The 17,818-nt window shown below is 42.8% G+C and overlaps 1 protein-coding gene across 1 annotated transcript in view; it reads left to right on the forward strand.

The window, feature by feature from the left end:
- Window positions 1-17,818, forward strand: part of Thbd (thrombomodulin) — a 322,322-nt gene that overhangs the window by 161,486 nt on the left and 143,018 nt on the right. The gene's annotated exons all lie outside the window — the stretch shown is intronic.

A 17,818-nucleotide genomic window follows, 5' to 3' on the forward strand; every position in this document is an offset into this window, starting at 1 on the left:
TGGTGTTTTTGGATAGGTTTAAGAGATGTGGCCTTGCTGGAGGAAGTACATCACTGGGACTATCATTTCTAGTTTGTTCTCTGTTTCATTCTTGCAGTTCGAGATTTGAGCCTTTGGCTTCTTGCTCTTGCTCCCCTGCCTTTCTTTTATGTCATGGACCATTAGGTCTCAGGAACTTATTTCCAAATAAACTATTTCTAAGTGCAAATAAACTATTTATTTTATAAGTTGTGTTGGTCATGAGGTTTTATCACAGTAATAGAAAAATAACTAACAAATCACTGTTTATCCCAAGGCTAGCCTCAAGCTCCAAATTTTCCTGAATTAGTCCCCTGAAATGACATGATTCTTGGCAATGTGCTACCATACCTGTCTTTTGTAGACATTATTTATTTAAGTTGGATGAGTGAAGTTCCCACTAATCACATTTTTAAAAATCATGAATTGATATACAATGTTTCTCATAACCAAGCATGAGGATATATTATGAAAATGTGCTTGTAAAAGATGATCTCATGCCACTGTTTATGCCAGACATTAACTCAGAAACATCCTCTATCTTGGCACGAAGAAAGGCTTCCTCCTCAGGCAGGATTCTACCCACATAAACAAGTTCAAAAACTCAGTCCTGGGTAGGACATCATGTTGCCAAATCAGATTTTTTTTTTGCACATGAAGCACTAGGGACATAAGATATTGATAAAAAGATACATGTGGCCTTTGAGACACTGCACTATAATTTGAAACCAGGGATTATGGTGAAGTTAAAGGATTCATCTCTATGTAGCACCAGTGTTGCAGGGCATTGTGATGGTTGTCTTAGTTATTGCTGTGAAGAGACACCATGACCAAGACAAGTCTTATTAGGAAAACATTTAATTGTCACTGGCTTACAGTTTCAGATGTTTAATCCATTATCATCATGGTGAGAGCATGGCAGCATGCAGGTAGACGTGGTGCTGCAAAAGAAGCTGAGAGTTCTACACCTTGATCAGCAGGCAGCAGCAGAAGACAAGTGACTTGAGATTCTGAGAGTTCAAAGCCCATCCCTGCAGTGACACACTTCCTCCAGCAAAACCACACCCACTCCAACAAGACCACACCTCCTAATAGTGCCACTCTGTATGGGCCAAGCAGTCAAACACATGAGTCTATGGGAGCCATTCCTATTCAAACCACCACATCTATGCAGCAATATATATATATATTTGTACATTCGCATCTTGTCATTAGTCCTTTTTTTTGTTGTTGTTTTTTGAGACAGGGTTTCTCTGTGTAGCCCTGGCTGTCCTGGAACTCACTCTGTAGACCAGGCTGGCCTCAAACTCAGAAATCCATCTGCCTCTGCCTCCCAAGTGCTGCGATTAAAGGTGTGCACCACCACTGCCCGGCTGTCATTATTCCTATAACAAACATGTATACTGAGTCTGGCGAGGATAGCATCCCGCTTTGTTTCATGTTTGCTCATCACAAGCCTATAGACTCTGGTAGAAGTGAGGGAAAAGGTATGCAGAAGCTGATGGAAACTCTTCAATTCTTACTGTCACTGTTACCCTGCTTCACATCCCTGGGACGCACACACAAGTGTTAGCTCGACTGCTTTTGCCCTGGGAGAGAGCTCTGTGAACTTGAATTTGAGGAGTTCTTAGTAATTAGTTTCCTTTGCCAAGTGGGCATCAGGTTGCTACGCCAAAAGTTAATCCAAATACTGAGCAGCTCTCATCTTAACAATGCTGTGGAACAAATCACACCAAAGGCTCGTGACAGCAGTTGCTGATTACTTCATGGTTAGCTGGCAGTCAGTTGTTACAGGCTGGCTTGGTGAGCATTTGGCTCTGCTCTACATGCCTCTAATGTTTCTCCCAAGATCTCCATTTTTTTTTTCTGGTAAGTTCTTGTTATAACAATGGCCAAGGTGCAAGAAAAGGAACAGATGCTGTGGGGCACCATGGGAGAGGAAGAGATGCCCCTCCCTGCTTCACTCCTTACTTCCTGCAGCAAGTAGAAGAGCTGGCCTTGAGGTCATGAGAGGAGGAATGTTGTCTCTGCCCTTCACTAGTTACAACACTCAGGACAACAGAGGTGGCAAAGGGCAAGAGAACTGCCCCTGACCTTTGCTGGCTGTGGTAGCAGGTAAACTAGCCAGGGCAGTGCTGGAGAGCTGATCCTGCTGATGCAGGCACAGCTGAACTGGCAAGCTGATCTAGTCAACTACCTCCCAGTCCTCCAGGGATTTGAGTTGGCCCACCCCAACATCTACCCCAGCTATTATTTGCTGGAGTGTATGAAAGGGCTGCTCCCATAGATCCAAAGCTGCAGAATCTCCATGGCACAGGGCAATAACAAGATATCAGAGATGAGTTCCTGTGAGGATCCAGAATAGATAATGTAGCAGAAGCCAGAGGCTTCAAAACAGACTCATTGCAATGAACATTTACAAGTAAAGATGTGTAGACAAAATAGTACACTGTGTGACACACTATAGCTTCCATGACAAAATGTTTTAATTCTATCTTATTTTATTTTATATTATTTGATGGGGGGTTGCAAGGGAAGAAGGAGGATACGAAGGGATGGGGAGATGAGTGGAAGGGGGACAGAAACAGTCACATTATTCCATTTCCTAAAATAAGTTCTTAACACCCAATGTTAAGAAGTGGGGAAACATGTCTCACCTCTGGAGGGAGGACTTTGAGATCACACAAGCAAAGACTGGCTACCTGGAGAGATGAAGAACCAGCAAAAACAACTTCTGAGGGAGAGAGAGAGAGGCAGAGAGAGAGAGAGAGAGAGAGAGAGAGAGAGAGAGAGAGAGAGAGACTCTTCTTCAAGAAGTCTTGGCCACTCATCCCTCTGAGGCATGAGGATTCCCAAGAACTGTTACTAAGGGAGTCTAACTGTTGCTTCCCTCTGGAATGTGGTGGGCTGGGTGCTCTCAGTTGGTGGCCATGTTTGCAGTGACATGAAGCTGCCTCTGAAACAGATAACATCCCACACTCTTCACCAAAATGAAGACACTCAGTCTTCCTGACTGACTATAAAGTTAATAGCATTCTTAGAACTACCTTACAGACACTAAATAGATCTTAATGACCAGACTATGGAGGGTAGATGAGAGTAATCTCAAGGTGCCACTGCCCCTGCAAGAGTCACCGTCTCTAACGTCCTTAATGATTCTTTCTTCCCTTGATGGCGTGCCCTCCTGACATCTGGACCATTCATGCTCTCCTATCTCCAGAAGGGCAGAATCTGTATCAAAAAGATTACCTACACCTGTCAAAGCTTTATATATAGGAGGAAAAACAGTTTCTTAGAAGGACCTTGAAGTTCAAGTTCTCACCCACAGAAATATTTTAAAAGAAAGTGGGATGTGCTATTTAATACATCTGCTCATGTGAATATGGCCTTAGATGCACCTGGTCCAACCTGTGGGAGTAGATGGTAGCACCACACCTGTTAGGACTCAGGTTTGTTTCTCAAGCAAGCTCCAAAGGTGCTCTGTGGTCTTCTTCATGTTGTCCCCTCTCCTTCCTTATCTGCCAGGAAAGCAGAAAGTAATGGCCATTCACCTCATCAGATCCCAACTGACACAGTGCATGTTTATTTAAGCACTGCTATGACAAAATACTTGACTGGAACCAACTTGAGTGCCAAAGGGGTTGTTTTGTTTCATAGCCAAGGAAATGAAGTCCCTCACAGCAGGGAAGGCATGGCTGCAGTTACCTGAGACAGTTGATCACACTGAGTCTGCAATCCGAAAGCAAGGACAGTGAGTGCTGGTGCTCGGTTCACTCTCTCCTTTGCGTTCAGTCCAGAAGCAGGTGTGATGGCACACACCTTTAATCCCAGCTAGACTCAGTTAGAGGCCAGACTGTTCTACACAGCTAATTTCAGGACAACCAGGACTACATAGGAAGACTCTGTCTCCAATCAACAATCAAACAAACAAAAACAATAAATCAGTCCAGGAGGCTGGAGTAGATCTTCACATCTCAATTAACCCAGTTACTCTCCTAGGTGATTCGAGGTCCTATAAAGTTAACAGTCAGTATTACTCTTCACAGTGAAGATGAAGAAAGTCGTCCTAAGCCCTGCACAGCCCATGGTCTTGGGTCTGATCTCAGCTTTCAGGAAGCCACATGAGCTGGTACACAAACTCAGCATCAGAACCCCCGACTCCCCATTCCCCACTTCCCACTCCCAACCCTTCAACCCCACCCAACCCCAGGCTCAACTGCACCTCACAGAGCGGTGTACCTCCCACCTCCTGACATCTTAGTAAGTCTACCTCCTGACACCCTAGGAAGTCTGCTCTCTGGGGGACTGTAGCATTTCAGTAAAGGTTAATGAAAATGAAAATAAAACGTGGGGGGTTTCTTTTCCACCCACATGTGAGCGGAATGTTTTATTTTTCCAATAGGAGCGTTCTGAGCTCCCACCTGCTAGGACAGTCCCCCATGAAAGCAGATGGCTCATCCCTGTCTTAGAAACCTCAGCCAGGGCCAGAGGTCATTTATTCCCCATGACTTCAGCGTGGCTTTTAAACATCTTCCCAGGAATTTTTCTATGTGTTTGGGTTTGAGTCAAGCTCTCACTAGAACCCTAGAAAAGCCAGGAACTCAACTGTGTAGCCCAGGCTGTTCTCAAACTCATGATCTTCATCCAGCTCGCCCAGCACTGGATGGCAAGAATATACCACCAGGCCTGGCTCAGAAGGAACTCTAAAAGCCTGCCACAAATCACTCATTGGTACCTAACCTCATAAATCCACTTTAATTTATACCTCACTAGTACTTCCCTGTCTTTCCTCCATGGCCCAAGAGTTTCTGCTTATTCCACCTATGGAGAGAGTTCTGGACAGGAGCAGGGGCTGTGACAAGAGCCCTCCTAGGGTGTTCTTCCAGAGAGAGCTGTACTTTATAGGCCTAAACAAGCAGTGAACAATTGAAGGTGAGAAGGCTCTCCAGAGGAGCTAATGTTGGGCCATCGCAACTCCAGGGACCAGCAGACTTGTCTCAAGCGCATCTCTGAAAATCTTGGCTGTACTCTCTTTGTAATGTGTCCCAGTGATAAGAGGGTCTGCTTGTCGGGACTAGAGAGATGGCTCAGTGGTTAAGAGGACTGACTGCTCTTTCAGAGGTCCTGAGTTCAATTCCCAGCAACCACATGGTGACTCACAACCATCTGTAATGGGATCTGATACCCTCTTCTGGTGTGTCTGAATCAGCTACACTGTACTCACATAAAATAAATAAATAAATAAATATTTAAAAAAAAAAAGAGGGTCTGCTTGTACCCATTCAACTCAGTAATGACCACAGCATGGAGATAAACAGAGGACAAACTTAGGGAGTTTCAATCAGCTACACCAACAGAGAGAACATACTGTTGAATAGATCCTCCAAAGTTAGAGAAAGGACTGAAGGAGCTAAAGGGGTTTGTAACCCCATAGGAAGAACAATATCAACCAACCAGATCCCTCAGAGCTCCCACCGACTAAACCACCAACCAAAGAGTACACATGGAGGGACCCATGGTTCCAGCCACATATGTAGCAGAGGATGGATCTATCTGATATCAATGGGAGGGGAGCCCCTTGATCCTGTGGAGGCTCAATGACCCAGTGTAGGGGAATGCTAAGGCACTGAGGCAGAAGTGAGTGGATGAGTGGGGGAGCACCCTCATAGAAGGAGGGTATGGGGAGAAGGGAGAGGGGGGTTGTGAAGGGGAAATTGGGAATGGAGATAACATTTGAAATGTAAATAAATAAAAAACCAATAATAAAAAGAAAGAGAAGATCCTCCAAGGCCCTCAAGGGTCCACACACATTTGCAGCTGAAGAAACTCTAGGGAGTGCATGAGAATACTCTGTGGCCTTCCCGTGTTCCCAGAAATGTGGACCCTCGAAACCAGCAAGGAGCAAGGCACTATGTCTGGAAGGTGACAGGGCATGCCCTGAGGGAGTACAAGAGGGAGACAGAAATTCAAGAGTAAACCCCACACTCTGCAGACAACTCAAGTTCCCTTCCATAGGAGCCCCAGATGACTGTACCCATAGGAACTTTAAGGTGCCCATACCCATAGGGACTTTAAGGTGCCCATCTCTATTCAAAGGAGCATGGTCTTCACCCAACCTCACTGTGGAAGCTTTACTCTTGAGGCTAGGTCCTCAGTCACTGAAGCTCTATCCACACAGAAGCCAGAGAACAAGCTCAAACAAAGGCACCACAGAGCCTTTGCATAGGGATATTTGCCCGCAACTTCCAGAGCCTAAGGGACATGTCTGGAGCGAGGCAGCTTCTGCCATTCCCTTCCCTTTCTCACCTGCATAGACACCTATGAGAGGTTGAACATGGAAATCCAGGTAGCAAATGACGTAGGTGTTTTACCCCCACCCCCAACCTGCTGCTGTCTTTGTACTTGAGTCCTCATTGAATTAGAGGAAAGAATGACTGACATTCCTGGGACTACTGGAGTATACCTACATGGAGGTCACTCCAGCTAGTTCTTGCTATCTTGTTGGTACCTGTCCCTTCTATTCTTTTTGTTTAAGAACTATATTTTTATTTTTAAATATTTTGATGTTTTTAATTGGAATAGAATTATACTTACTTTCACCTTCTCTTTTCTCTCTCTAGTCCCTTCCAGAAACCTTCCCTCAAGCCCCTCCCATGTCACCCTTACTCTCAAGTTGATAGCTTCTATTATTATTGTCATTTATTATTATTATTATTATTATTATTATTACATGTGTGTATATGTAAAAATACACACACATAACTGTCTGTATGTGGGGTTTTTGTGTATGTGTTATGTGTATAGTTTTAAGGCTGAACATTCTGCACTGGACAGATAGGGGGTTCATCCCTAAAAAAGTTAACTCTCCTTCTCCCAGTAGTCAACAGTTGCCTATCATTCTTTGTCTAAGGATGAGACCCAGAGAAGAAAATTTCCACTTCCACATTAACATGTCCATTGATATTGGCATTGTTCTGGTCTTCCTTATATAGACATTTCTAGGAGAGACTGTTACATAGCAGACTTCTTGGCATTCCAGTTTTTAAAACCTTTCTGCCACATCTTTCCAGATGTTCCATGAACCACAAAAGCGAACTGGAAGGAATGAGAAAGATCAATACAGAAGAAGAAAGAGAGATGAGGGGACAAATAACACCAAGACTGTTTGATAAAGCCTCAATGAATTATATTATTTTATATTTATCTAAAATGGTATGTAGAACTGTATGGTGTGTGCGTGTGCGTGTGCGTGTGTGTGTGTGTGTTAGGCCACTTGAGCTGACAATGCTTTCCACAAGAACCACAGACTAACACAAACCCCAATAACAGGCACAAGAACTTTCTTTCAAATGCTTGATCAGGGTAGCCCAAGAGATTCTCAAAACAGTATAGATTAATGATATTGCCCTTGCTTGCCTCTCAGGTGCTGCGAGTGGGCCTCCATTGCTGAAGACAAGGTACACTTAAAACACAAAACACAGAAGATTTGAGTTGGATCTGACCTCAAAGCCTCTTGTCTAGCTTCTATGGTTCCAGAAAATATTATGCAAGCTGCCAAGGAGAGAAAGAATTAATGAGCCCTGTCCAGCTGCAAAGCCTGTGAACCAGGACAATTATCAGCAGGTCAAGTTACACATAAGGTTCATTGAGTGCCACTCACGTATTGGTGGCAATGAACAGCTGTCTAATTGGACTAAAGACCAACTTAATAGGAGGGAAATCATGCCTGACACTGGAAACCTAGCCAGGTTCCCAGAGCTAGTGAGGTCAACTTAGAAAAGAATCTACTCTGACCACTTTGCCAGACCAGCAGAGTTTCATGGGGATCGTGGGGAGTCTAGCTTCAATGGAAACATTATATTACCCCTTCATTATAGAAGTTGAAGTCAACCTTCTCCTTCCTGGGCTCCCCAATCAATAGAACTCTTTTGTCCACCACAAGGAAGAAGTAGCCACAAACTTTTTCTTGCTTTGACATGGCTGCAGGGAGCTCAAGGCCACTCCCTGAATTGGAAGGAGGGAGTTACTCAAGACACTGCTAGGAAGGGGAAGTTGGAAGGTATACTATGTGCAGAATCTGACGTGACTCCCTTCCTCCTTTCTTTTCTCAGAAACCTCTAGAGTCCTGGGAAAGGGCACATACTGAACATATTTAGTGCACTACAGGAAACATGGCATGTTTGATACAGATAATCTGAGGTCAGAAATGTCACTGTGTGCCAGGCAAGGACAACCCAGTCCAGTTTGGGGTGAAGGAATGGTCAGCCCATGTTTGTGCAACTCTTCTGTGGATCCCAATGTGGGAAGTCTTAGAGTAGAAAGAGTGGCAGAAAAGCTCAGGGATAACACGGGCTAAGTTCACAGTTTGGCTCTAGCTGACTCTAACTTTAAAGACTATCAGGAGTCTCCTGACTTGGACTCATATTTTTATCTGTGTGAGTCCTTTCCAGCCTGCCCATGAAAACAAAAACCAAATTTTGAGTTGGTTGATGGTCAAAATACCATGGGTGTCTGCACTGAGCTCCCAAAGGTGTTAGAGTCTGATGAACATTAGTTCTCACATCTGGGCTCCCTGGGACCCTAGACCAACATTGTACTTCAAGCTTGATTCTATATCACATGGAAAATTCTATGATAATCATTCAGAGTGTTCTTCATTACTTGATGGGCAGCTAGGCTCTAAGATCCCTTTGTTCCTAACACTCAAGCTGCCTTCCCACAGGGGCAGAGGACAGAGAAAAAGACAACTCCCTGGGAAGGACAATAAAAAGGCTGTCCCACTTTAGCCAAGATGAATTACAGGTCTGCCAAGAATATAATCCAACTCCTTTATCAAAACAGACTCTATGCCCTGAGATTTAAGCCAGACACATTCTCCACAGGACAGATTCTTTTGGCCAAGGGAGCGAGGATTCACCTGTGACACAAGCTTTAAAATGGTCTGTCCGGAGAATCATTTCGTAAAATTGACTTGGAGTCATAAAAAATTCCAGGCCTCAAAATGTAAAGAAAGATGGAGTTATTTGGGGTTACAGAGGTCAAGGGTATGTCCAGTCTGCAGCTGGATCCCAGTTCTGTTTCTTCTCAGACACTATATAATTAGTGAAATATGAACAGGGTCTGTGGATTAGATCATAGGTTTGTGTTGGTCTTCATTTACTGATTTGGATAATGTTGAAAGTTAGTGCCAGAATGTTCTTGTTTTCCGGAAAACACAGGAACATATATAGAAGTACAGAGGAGAAATGTAAAGATGCTAAAAATGTTCACACATGGGATATCTGTGTGAGAGTCAGATTTGAGCATCCTCTGTGCTTTCCCTGTAACAATTTTATCAGCTGAAACAATTTCATTTCTAAATGTTTATCTAGAGTGTCACTTCAACCATCTTAACTAACATAACACTTGCAAGTATTTTTGAGGTACTGTATGATATTTCAGTGGACTGTGGCTTCTTTATCCAGTGTCTACTTTGGACTTTATCATTTATCCCCCTTACAGCAGATCCTCATTAAGCCTCATAACGAGCATGTGCAGAGCCCTCATAGTTTGCCAAGCAGTGCCTCCCATCTGACCAAAGTAAGCCATTTGATGAGTCATGTGTCCTCCATTTAGTAGGGCTGGCTTCCCTTACACAACCTAGCTTCTTGGGCTGCCTGCTACCCTGAGCTTTCCAACTTCTGTCAAGGAAGGCATGGCGAGCCTCAACTACTGCCCATAGAGGAGGCAGCCAGTAGGCCAGACAAAGTGAGGGCCACTACGTCCTGGTCACTGAGCAGCCCGATCCTCATGTCTTCTCCTGCCTTGGCTTTTTTTGCTGCAGTTGGTAGCCTGCTCCTGGACTATGTTCTTCCTCCAGAGAGAAGGCCAACCCTGTGTTTTCTGTAAGTGGGAGGAGCCAGTAGCCTTAGGGACCAGTAGGTTTCGTGAGCTCAAGGAACAACTTAGGAAGTATGTGTCTGATATTGTGAGCATGTGTGGGGAAGGGAAAGGTCAAAGATGAGCATCAAGAGCACATGAAAAGTCTCCACTAGGTATCTAATGGCCTACCCTGCTTCATAGTCCCAAGGACCAGCCTAGACACAGAGATGCAATGTTTTGTCCTTTGTCACAAGTACTATCATCTCTCCCACTCTCTGCCTTTAAATCATCTTCTTTTAAGCCCCGTGCTTCTAAGTTTAGGCGACACTGTGCCATCTTGTTAGGACACACATCCTTGATGTATGCAAACTCCATGTCATCATAAGCCTTGGGCTTGTTCTGAAATCAACTATGGCTGTTTCTCATGACTGACAATTAGCCTGCCCTCCTTCCTAGCCCATCTTTACCCTGATTGATCTCCTCTGGTATGCTCTTACAGCCCTTTCTACCAGGTTTGGCCCCAGTGTCAAGCCCTATGCTTGATTTGTTCCGTATCCCCATCAGTGCTTCTCCTCCCATGGAGCCTTCTGAGCTGTTAGAAGAATTCATCTGTCATATCCAGCAGGGTAGTAACCTCCAGAAGGAATAACAAACCTGCACACAGAGCAGAGCTACTATTGTGGTCTGTAACTCAGATAAGGCTAATCAAATCTCATGCTTTGTGGTTCAGAAAGCTTTCTCCCATGCTTGGGGCTCTTGCACTGTCTGCAGCCAGCCAGCTGCTGGCTCCGAGGCTGTGGGAGGTTTAGCCTTCAGAGCTACCCATGCTGAGGGGGGGAAATTCCATCTCTTAAGGGTCAGAGAAGTCAAGCCCATTCTGTCCATATCATGTGATCCTGTCTGCTCTTTCCCTCCAAGCAGCCAGAGGGTCAGTGGCTGAGGGTGGGTGGAGGAGAATCCCCAGCAAGCATGCCTGAGTTCAGAATGTCTGGGAATAGCTCTCAAGGCCAGCAGCTGGCCTAGTCCTGCTTCTGGAGATAGTAGCTGGAAGCTCATTTGGTCTTTCTTCTTTCATAGGCACACGGAGTCTCTGGGTAAGAAAAGCCCAGGCAGGTTTTTTGGATTAAGACTGTCTAAAACAGCTGACTATGCATTTACAGACTATACAAGCCCCAAATGATGCTTTTGCCTACCACTATTAAAAAAAACCTTATGTTTGCAAAGTAAACACTGAAAATATGACATACATTTTATAGCAGTATTTAGGCTTTTGTCCATTTTCAGATGAATCTGGAGCCCCATGAAATGAAGTCATCAAAGCCCTTGTCACCCTCTGGGATGCTCAGAAACATGTATGTGCATACAAATACCGACTCATATACATATGCATGCACATACTCAGAAAGAGAGAGGGAGAGAGAGGCAGAGAGACTGAGAGAGATGACTAGCTTTGAAGTGTTCTCTTTCTCCCACACAAAACAACAAAATGACAGCTACCGTTCTTCTTCCTGCTTCATTTATTTAGACGGCTGAGAAAGTCAATTCTGCAATTCCCTGTCTCCTTCAAAACTGAAAACAAACCAAACCAAAACAAAACACACCACTTTTTTTTTAAGTGCAGAAACATTCAAATGGCCTTCAGGCAAATCTCTTTTATCTGCAGTAGAAAAGAAAACATTAAATCAGATGCTTCAATGCCCGTGTTGCTTGGAACCTGAAAACCTCAGTACAACTGTACCACTTCTCTGTGGCCAAAGCCAGTCACCAGTAAGGGCTGGTGACTGCCTGAAGAATGACCCTGTACAGGAAGCCCTAGACCTGAGAGGGCAGGAGACTTTGGAGACTTTAGTGTGATCATCCTTAAGGCAGGCTGAGTCATCACTGGGGACAGGCCCCCTTCTTGTAGTCCAGGGCTAGGACCACAGTTGGTAGGAGCTTTGGACTATTGTTTCTTTATATCTAATCCACTGCCTAGAGACATGAAGTCCAAAGATGTATGTGTCAGTAACAGAGCCAGCCAGAGTATAAAGGTCATACAGGGCAAGCATGTTGGACATGAACGCCTAATGAGAACAAGATATTATTAGTAACAATGAAATATATATAAATCTAGCTTATTCATCAGAAAGAACAAAATAATAAGAATAATAAGTGTCCCTTGTAACCCTACTGCCATAAAAATGTAAGAGATGATAAACTTTAGTATACCAGTATATTTCTTTTCAGCTTTTCTTTTGCTTGTATGTATATAAATTATTGTAATGCATCAATATTAATAAGTGGTGCATAATAATGTTTAACTGACATGGCAGATACAAGCACTGTGTAGTATTTTGACACATGATAAGAATGCAATGATCAAATCAAAAAAATAAGCATTTTTAAAAATTTCCTCAAGCCTTCATTATTTCTTTTTGTTGGGATTTGTCTTCTAGACATTTTGAAATGTCCAGTACATTACTGTTACCTATAGATGCCCCACTGTGCATAGAACACTAACACCTAATCCCCCTGTCTACCTTTTCATCCCATCCTCTCACCCTCTGCAGTGCTGGAGACATCTGTTCTACTCTTTATTTCTATGAATCAGTTTTCTAGAAGAATTAGAATGGGTCCCATCCTTATCTGGATCTTCCATTCCCCTTCAACATTCTAATAAACATTTTCCCATGACAAGATGAATATTTCTCAACAGGGCTAAATTCCAATTCAAGTAGCTATGGCAAAATACTTTGGCCTTTGAGATTTATTTTGATGAATAGCCATTGTTTCCTGGCCAGTTCCATGTCCAGGACATAGATCAAGTCCATCACTGCACAGAGAAGAACAAGGTCCTAGGTCAGTACCTGCTCTCACCCCTTTTTGTTGCATTCTAACTCTGTGAGCAGGTCAGTGGGCAGGGATTCCACAGTGATTCTTCCTGAGAATCATGTGAAGTCAATAACACCCTATTTGTTATCACCTGTCTTGGGGTTTCATTCATTCATTCATTCATTCATTCATTCCCTTACTCATCATTCAAAGCAAATTTATTAAGACGGTAACTTTGTCCTAGAAAAGACTTGATAAGTTACTATGAAACCAGTCTCAATCCTTTCCCAAAGAAATGAATTTTGCCAAAGTAAGACTATTTAAGTCCATTCACTACACAGTGACAGACAAAGAAGATACAAACCCTAATACACAGCCATAGAGGCAGTCTGTCCTAATCATCTCTTACTGTAGTGAGAAAAAACAAAACCCAATGACTGTGATGGAGGTCTCACAGTTAGACCTAGAAGTTAAATTTCTTCAGGGCAGACAATAACTTCTGGATCATGTATATTTCTTATCTATAGGCGTAATCATGCTAACAAGTGCCTCTCCAGATGTACTCCCATGAAGTGCTAACTGAATGGAAAAGAGACATGGTTAAAAAAAAAAAAAAGGGACTCAGTGATAGGTTTGGCATACATTGGGTTAAAAAGTTAAACAGAACCTTTCCCTGGCAGACTAGCAAGCTAATCGATGCACAATATGTTCCATCATGGGGAAGGTCATGCATCTGTTTTCCAAAATTATTTCACATATGTAAAAGACAGTTTGGGAAAACCCTGTTCTGAAATGGCAGCTGAGCCGCTTGAATTCAAAGAACATTGAAGAAAATGCCTTTCAAATGACAAATTGCTTATAACATACATCGCTGTTCTTTCTTAAGAGCACAACAAGCAATTTCAAGTTTTCGATTCTGCTGTTTACATTTGACTAATAAAGAGTCTTTATACGTAGTAATACCTAGCAATATCAAGAATCCATTAGGAATTAAGTGCAATCTGTGAGCGTCTTAAGAAGACTAAACATACTGTCTGTAGTTGTACCATTCTGTTTATAGTCTTCAATTGACCTCTCCGCATCCATCCCCCCTTTTATTCCTATTATTCATAAAATCCCAGGCACCAGACACTCCTAGCCCTTCTTGCAGTCACGTGAGGACATGGGATGATATCCTGGTTGGTGGAATTGGACTGTGACAATATGTGAACCTTCCAGGTTTCATTCTTCAGGGAAAACTACTTATGTCTTTTCCTCTTCTGTGCTGGTCATCTTCCTGTTGCTGTGAGAAAATACTTAAGCAAGAAAATATTTAAATAAGGCATGGTTAATTTTGATTCACAGATTCATAAAATTTAGTTCCTTGTCATTTGGCTCATTTGATTTTAGTCCTGTGGTATGGTAGAAGGAATGATGGAGGAAAATCTTATAACAGCTAGGGTGGAAAGAGACAAAAAGATATTAGGAATAATGTTTACTCTTTAATGCCTATACCTAACAATCTATCTCCTCCAAATTGGCCCCACTTTCTAATAGCCCATTCAGCAAGGAATGGATCAATCAAAAGCCCATTGATGAGGTCAGTGCTCTTATGACTCAACTTCCACTTAATAGTGACACTAGCTGAGGCTTTTACTTAATATTCTAGTATCAAATCAGATCCAAACTCCCAAACCCTTCCTACTGGCTGGAACTCAAGTGAAATGATGTTAGGCTGGCTCTGAGTATGGGGAGAAAGTGATACACCAAGAGCTAACAGAATAAGACACTAGAAGGAAGACAGGTTTGACACTGATTATCTTCCTGTTTCCATTTGAGTTTTCTTCCATTTAATAAAAAAAACTGTTCTTCTATCCCACTCTTAGTACATTGGCCAGGCTCATCCCTGACTTGGTACTTCAGTGCAGCTGCAAGACTCCTGTGTCTGGTGACCTGAGAGCAAGAGGTTCGAGTGCGTCTTCTTGCTTATGCATCAAATTCTGCCCTCCTTTTGGTTATCAATCCTTCTTGCAGCCTGGAGGCAAATGTGGTCATGGTGAGAATGAAGGTATAGTCCTTAGAGGGAGTAAGGTCAATGGCTAGTTGTTCATTGCCTGGACCATATGGGAAACAGTTATTCTACCCTAGTGAAACACCTGCTCACTTACACAGGACCAGAAAGAAATGAGCTTCTCCCTCAGAGCAGCCAGACCTATTTCTTCACTAGCGTACCCACTCTCTCCTTTGTAACATTTTAAAATATTCTTGCCCTCCATTTCTCATTCGTATTCTTTGCCTCTGGCCTGTGGATGTTAGTGAATTCACTTTGAGCCATGAAAACAAAATCAGTTGTTCTTGAAGTTTTGACAGTGATGCTGTCTTTTTTGTCACTTCAGCTCCAAACATGTATGGTGTGTATATTTTTGAAATCTGACACAATCTGACTTTGTAAGAAGTATGTATTTAAATCATTGCAAGCTATCTTCTCTGGCTTCGATTCAATTTTGTACTCTCCATTTACTGTTTAGTTTTTTTTTTTCTTTTGAGTCTCAAAAGAGCTTTAAATGCTACAAACTGGAGCCAAGCACTAATGAGGGTCCGCTTGACTTTCCCTTTCTCTGTTTCTTAGCCAGCTTTTCATGCTTGCTAACAAAAGCTGATGTGGTGTTTTTCTCTAATAACTGGTTCATATTCCTTAAATTCCTTTCTTGGCTCATCAAAGTGAGCTGCAGCTGCTGGACAGCTCATAAGTGCTTTTTATTTTATTCAGCTTTTATATGCACTATTTATCCAAAGCCAGCTTCTACCTTAATTGAGCCCTTTGCCTGTTCATATCTTCCAAATTAGAAACCATTTTGGCCCCTTATTTAAAGAGTAGGCACTACAGAATATTCTGGAGTCCATATCATGTTCCCACATTTCTACACAGGACTCCGTGGTATCCAGAGATGATGGCAAAATTCCCAACCTCGTGAAGACCTTGTTTATGAGTAGGCAATGCAGGGGTCTCATTACAACCCACAGGACTCCTCCTCACTCAGTCTATTTGGCAACTAAAATATGGTCCATGAGAGTACATCTCAACTATCCCATGTTGAAATGTGTGTCAAAATGCTTCCATTTTGCCCAGTGAGTTCCTCAAACCAAGACTCACCAGCTCTTCCATGAGATGTAGTCCACACTCAGATATTTCCTGCCACTTCTTACATCAGCTTGTTTTGGATAGCAACAATCAGATCTAGGCATTTTATCTGCATACAAAAGCTTAGTCACATTGGTGTGTGTGAGCATGTGTGAGCATGTGAGAGAGAAAGAGAGAGAAAGAGGAGGGAAGAGGGAGGGAAAAGGGAGAAAGAGAGGGAGAGAGGAAGAGAGTGAGAGTGAGTGACAGAGGCCATCATGGTAGACTTTGTGCTGTTCCTCCCAGACCCTTCCTGGACACTGATTTCTGTCTCAGAGATAGACCTGCTACAGGCTAGCAGCCCTAAGCTCCATACATGGGGAGTGAGGAGACTGGATGTGTTTCTTGTTCAGGCCACCTCCTTTTGTTCTCTTGATTCGAGAGCAGGGATGATCTCTGAGCTTGACTTGAAGTCCCTCGAGGTCATTTATGAGTTATGCCTGCTATTCACTGCAACCCTACTTATGTTGAAACCTAAATCCAAGGTTCAGACTATTAAAAACAAAGCTGTCTTCTTTTGGTAACAAGTGCCCTGGGTGTCCCAAAACAAAACTATCTCTACGAGTAGTTGAAAGGACCAGAAACCACAGTCGGCTTCTCCCTGCTCCTCCTCTCCGCCTTTTAACTTTCATTACCATAGTCTATTCCTCTTGTTTACAGTTTCACTGTCTGTAGTTCTAAAAAAAAGCCACAGACCAAAAAGATTCAATGGAAAATTCCAGAAATAATTTCCAAGTTTTAAATTGGCCACTCTGATATTGTGGTAAAATCTCAGGGCATATATTTTACCCACGAAGCACCCCTATGTGCTGTGAGAGAACCCATGTGTTAGACTCTACCCTCCTGTGATCACATGGTAATCACATGGATTGCTATGATCTCACAATAGTTGTGCTCAAGAAAATTATTTTACTTAAAAATGGTCCCCAAAGAATAATAATGGTTATGCTGGCAATTTAGATGTGCCTTTTTAAAAAAGCACTTCCTGTAAATGAAAAGGTAAAATCATAGTAAAATACACAATAAAAATGGCAAAATACATCCATGTAACTTTTATTACAGTATTTTATAATTATTCTCTTTTATTATTTTTAACCTGCTTTAGTGTCTATTAATTTAGATTTATTATACACATAGGAAAAGCACTGCAAGTAATCATGTAATACACACACACACACATACAAACACAGAGAGAGAGAGACACACACACACACACACACAGACACACACACAGAGACAGATGAGGTTTGATGTGATCTGTAGCTCAGTCACCCGTTGACAGGGGATAAGGGTTGCTACTCTACCTGCCCTGCCTTCTTCTTAGGAATGCTTTCTAGTTATCTTTTCTTAGTGCAGAAACTTTTCCTCAGGGTCACAGAGAGAAAGGACAAGCTGGGATCAAGTACTTCCATAAGATATCAGACAGGAGCACTACAGATTCCATTAGCAAGGAGGAAAGTGCTGCAGCCACACTCAAGTTTAAGTGTCTGCCTCTTTGCCTTTGCCTGCTGACAGAGGGATTAAAGCAGGAATGTCAGTATGCATGGTGACTGCTACTATTCGCAGTACTACTTTTGCTCTCTGGGCATCAGCTTTGCAGTTGATAAATAGCATTGGAATATTTGGGAGTGAGCATTTAGTTATCTATGAGTGGCTACAAAGAACAACCAGGAAGCCTGGGGAGCAGTATGGCACTCAGTGACTGGTGGAAGCCTGATTCATGAGAAGGAGTACTAAAAAGGTAGTGTGATCAAGAAGGCCTCATCTTATTTGTCAATTGGGAAGAGTGAGGGCTAGTTTTGGTTGTTTACTTGGCTGTGTCTGGAAAGAACTACAATCCAGAAACAGAGGGCACACCTGTGGAAGATTTTCTGCTTGGTTTGAAGTGAGTGAATCCACTTCTAGTTCAGACTTTTAAGGTGGGAAGATACATGGATCTTGATTTTAGAAGAACTATATGAGCTATAA

The sequence above is a fragment of the Grammomys surdaster genome, unplaced genomic scaffold (genome assembly GCF_004785775.1).
Source record: "Grammomys surdaster isolate TR1022 unplaced genomic scaffold, NIH_TR_1.0 129, whole genome shotgun sequence".
Taxonomy (NCBI): domain Eukaryota; kingdom Metazoa; phylum Chordata; class Mammalia; order Rodentia; family Muridae; genus Grammomys; species Grammomys surdaster.